The sequence below is a fragment of the Oncorhynchus nerka genome, unplaced genomic scaffold, assembly GCF_034236695.1.
Source record: "Oncorhynchus nerka isolate Pitt River unplaced genomic scaffold, Oner_Uvic_2.0 unplaced_scaffold_475, whole genome shotgun sequence".
In the NCBI taxonomy this organism is placed as follows: domain Eukaryota; kingdom Metazoa; phylum Chordata; class Actinopteri; order Salmoniformes; family Salmonidae; genus Oncorhynchus; species Oncorhynchus nerka.
The window spans coordinates 466,539-471,848 of record NW_027040486.1 but is presented as its reverse complement, the minus strand read 5'-3'; the positions used below and the strand labels follow the sequence as shown (position 1 = coordinate 471,848).

Sequence of the window (5,310 nt, the reverse complement as noted above, 5' to 3'; positions counted from 1 at the left end):
TGTTGGGGGTGTGAGCAGGTGGTTCTGGGTAGGGTGATGTGTGAGCAGGTGGTTCTGGGTAGGGTGATGTGTGAGCAGGTGGGTCTGGGTAGGGTGATGTGTGAGCAGGTGGTTCTGGGTAGGGTGATGTGTGAGCAGGTGGTTCTGGGTAGGGTGATGTGTGAGCAGGTGGGTCTGGGTAGGGTGATGTGTGAGCAGGTGGGTCTGGGTAGGGTGATGTGTTCCCAGGTGGTTCTGGGTAGGGTGATGTGGGAAGGTGGTTCTGGGTAGGGTGATGTCCCAGGTGGTTCTGGGTAGGGTGATGTGGGAAGGTGGTTCTGGGTAGGGTGATGTGTGAGCAGGTGGGTCTGGGTAGGGTGATGTGTGAGCAGGTGGGTCTGGGTAGGGTGATGTGTGAGCAGGTGGTTCTGGGTAGGGTGATGTGTGAGCAGGTGGGTCTGGGTAGGGTGATGTGTGAGCAGGTGGTTCTGGGTAGGGTGATGTGTGAGCAGGTGGTTCTGGGTAGGGTGATGTGGGAGCAGGTGGTTCTGGGTAGGGGTGATGTAGTTGCCGTTTTGTATGTGTATGTTTTGTATCGTCTAAAAAAATATAAAATAAATTCGTACAAGATAAAATAAATAAGAAAAAAAAATGAAACGTTTTGCAACACAGCCACTGATTATTCATTAGGATTTAATTAGATCGATTTAGTTTACATTCTTCATTTCAACCACAGTGTCACAGATAATAGAAACACAACATGAGAAGATTAACTTGGACAAAACAGTCAAAACATTTCTTTATTAAAGACAAAAAATCCTCGCCGGACTCTCTTTCATCCCGTCTCTTCTTCACCTCAGTAAAGGAGGACTCCGTGTGTCAGAACCTCCCATCCCGTCTCTTCTTCACCTCAGTAAAGGAGGACTCCGTGTGTCAGAACCTCCCATCCCGTCTCTTCTTCACCTCAGTAAAGGAGGACTCCGTGTGTCAGAACCTCCCATCCCGTCTCTTCTTCACCTCAGTAAAGGAGGACTCCGTGTGTCAGAACCTCCCATCCCGTCTCTTCTTCACCTCAGTAAAGGAGGACTCCGTGTGTCAGAACCTCCCATCCCGTCTCTTCTTCACCTCAGTAAAGGAGGACTCCGTGTGTCAGAACCTCCCATCCCGTCTCTTCTTCACCTCAGTAAAGGAGGACTCCGTGTGTCAGAACCTCCCATCCCGTCTCTTCTTCACCTCAGTAAAGGAGGACTCCGTGTGTCAGAACCTCCCTTCATACAGAGGGTTTGCCACTCTTCCACAATGTGGTAAATAAAGACAGTTTTTTTTTTTAGAATGATTTACTTCTGGTTTTCAGAGGGACAGAAACCAACAGCCCACCGTGCCTTCTTTTGGAAAATCGTCAGTCCACATGTCGAGTGTAATTCCCCGATTGTATTTCACCAAGTTCTCTCTTAACTCCAGAACCACCGCCAGCTAATGTGTTGTTGTTGTCGCCTGATGCAGGACTTTATTGCCAGAGAAGAGAGACTATCAGACTGAAAACACCTCCATTGATTTAGGAAAAGACGGTCAATCTGTGCCACAGTTTAGACTACCGATAGATCAGAGTTATTCCTCCCCCTTGTGACAGTGTGGTGTAGAGACAGAACGATCAATCTACAACCATCTACCACCATCTACCACTAACTATCACCATCTACCACTAACTACCACCATCTACCACCATCTACCACCTTCTACCACCATCTACCACTAACTACCACCATATACCACCATCTACCACCATCTACCACCATCTACCACTAACTATCACCATCTACCACTAACTACCACCATCTACCACCTTCTACCACCATCTACCACTAACTACCACCATATACCACCATCTACCACCATCTACCACTAACTACCACCATATACCACTAACTACCACCATCTACCACTAACTACCACCAACTACTACTGACTACCACCATCTACTACTAACTACCACCATCTACCACGAACTACCACCATCTACTACTAACTACCACCATCTACTACTAACTACCACCATCTACCACGAACTACCACCATCTACTACTAACTACCACCATCTACTACTAACTACCACCATCTACTACTAACTACCACCATCTACCACGAACTACCACCATCTACTACTAACTACCACCATCTACCACTAACTACCACCATATACCACCATCTACCACTAACTACCACTAACTACCACCATCTACTACCTTCTACCACCATCTACCACTAACTACCACCATATACCACCATCTACCACCATCTACCACCTTCTACCACCATCTACCACTAACTACCACCATATACCACCATCTACCACCATCTACCACTAACTACCACCATCTACCACTAACTACCACCATCTACCACCTTCTACCACCATCTACCACTAACTACCACCATATACCACCATCTACCACCATCTACCACTAACTACCACCATATACCACTAACTACCACCATCTACCACTAACTACCACCAACTACTACTGACTACCACCATCTACCACGAACTACCACCATCTACTACTAACTACCACCATCTACTACTAACTACCACCATATACCACCATCTACCACCATCTACCACTAACTACCACCATATACCACTAACTACCACCATCTACCACTAACTACCACCAACTACTACTGACTACCACCATCTACCACGAACTACCACCATCTACTACTAACTACCACCATCTACTACTAACTACCACCATATACCACCATCTACCACTAACTACCACTAACTACCACCATCTACTACCTTCTACCACCATCTACCACTAACTACCACCATATACCACCATCTACCACCATCTACCACCTTCTACCACCATCTACCACTAACTACCACCATATACCACCATCTACCACCATCTACCACTAACTACCACCATCTACCACTAACTACCACCATCTACCACCTTCTACCACCATCTACCACTAACTACCACCATATACCACCATCTACCACCATCTACCACTAACTACCACCATATACCACTAACTACCACCATCTACCACTAACTACCACCAACTACTACTGACTACCACCATCTACCACGAACTACCACCATCTACTACTAACTACCACCATCTACTACTAACTACCACCATCTACCACGAACTACCACCATCTACTACTAACTACCACCATCTACTACTAACTACCACCATCTACTACTAACTACCACCATCTACCACGAACTACCACCATCTACTACTAACTACCACCATCTACCACTAACTACCACCATATACCACCATCTACCACTAACTACCACTAACTACCACCATCTACTACCTTCTACCACCATCTACCACTAACTACCACCATATACCACCATCTACCACCATCTACCACTAACTACCACCATATACCACCATCTACCACTAACTACCACCATCTACCACTAACTATCACCATCTACCACTAACTACCACCATCTACCACCTTCTACCACCATCTACCACTAACTACCACCATATACCACCATCTACCACCATATACCACTAACTACCACCATCTACCACTATCTACTACTAACTACCACCATCTACTACTAACTACCACCATCTACCACGAACTACCACCATCTACTACTAACTACCACCATCTACCACGAACTACCACCATCTACTACTAACTACCACCATCTACCACTAACTACCACCATATACCACCATCTACCACTAACTACCACTAACTACCACCATCTACTACCTTCTACCACCATCTACCACTAACTACCACCATATACCACCATCTACCACCATCTACCACTAACTACCACCATCTACCACCATCTACCACCATCTACCACCATCTACCACTAGCTACCAGACCCTAGACACAGACCACCATCTACCACCATCTACCACCACTAGCACCATCTACCACTAACTACCACCATCTACCACTACCATCACCACGTATGTCTACCACTAACTATCACCATCTACAACTACCAGACCTTCTACCACCATCTACCACTAACTACCACCATATTGTCTACCACCATCTACCACCATCTACCACTAACTACCACCATAGACACACTGACTGACTGAGTAGCTGGTTGACTGACTGACTGACTGACTGACTGAGAGCTGGACACAGACAGACAGACGTGTTATAACAGAGTGATTTCACAGGGTGAGACAGACAGCATGGTTTCCATGTGCATGGCAATGACACGACACAGCTCCAGACCCTAGACACAGAGACAACGTTGTTTCAACACAGAGACAACGTTGTTTCAACACAGCTCCAGACCCTAGACACAGAGACAACGTTGTTTCAACACAGCTCCAGACCCTAGACACAGAGACAACGTTGTTTCAACACAGCTCCAGACCCTAGACACAGAGACAACGTTGTTACAACACAGCTCCAGACCCTAGACACAGAGACAACGTTGTTTCAACACAGACACAACGTTGTTACAACACAGCTCCAGACCCTAGACACAGAGACAACGTTGTTTCAACACAGCTCCAGACCCTAGACACAGAGACAACGTTGTTTCAACACAGCTCCAGACCCTAGACACAGAGACAACGTTGTTTCAACACAGCTCCAGACCCTAGACACAGAGACAACGTTGTTACAACACAGCTCCAGACCCTAGACACAGAGACAACGTTGTTTCAACACAGCTCCAGACCCTAGACACAGAGACAACGTTGTTACAACACAGCTCCAGACCCTAGACACAGAGACAACGTTGTTTCAACACAGCTCCAGACCCTAGACACAGAGACAACGTTGTTTCAACACAGCTCCAGACCCTAGACACAGAGACAACGTTGTTACAACACAGCTCCAGACCCTAGACACAGAGACAACGTTGTTTCAACACAGCTCCAGACCCTAGACACAGAGACAACGTTGTTACAACACAGCTCCAGACCCTAGACACAGAGACAACGTTGTTACAACACAGACACTGTTTCAACACAGACAGCACAGACCTGTTCCAGCTGCAGCTGTGTGATTCGCTGTGTCAGCAGGTCTCCAAGCAGAATGTCTACGTAGGGATAGGAGGAGCTGGAGCCTCCTGTTGGTCTCTGGGTTCTGGTGGACTGGATCTCATTCAGAGGGTAACGCGCCGTGGCCTCCTAAACACACAGAGAAACACACACACACACACACACACACACACACACACACACACACACACACACACACACACACACACACACACTGTTAGTGTATGGCTGGGTGGTAAGCTGGGAGACAGAGTCCTGAGAGAGAAACACACACACATACACACACACACACCCACACTG

The 5,310-nt window shown here is 47.0% G+C and overlaps 1 long non-coding RNA gene across 1 annotated transcript; it reads right to left on the bottom strand.

The window, feature by feature from the left end:
- Positions 1–655: 655 nt before the first annotated feature.
- LOC135571260 (uncharacterized) lies at positions 656–3,848 on the bottom strand. The gene is made up of 2 exons (XR_010463698.1): positions 3,563–3,848; positions 656–3,472 (listed from the first exon to the last, which is right to left on the bottom strand). It is a non-coding gene; the product is annotated as an uncharacterized LOC135571260 (long non-coding RNA).
- Positions 3,849–5,310: the final 1,462 nt, after the last annotated feature.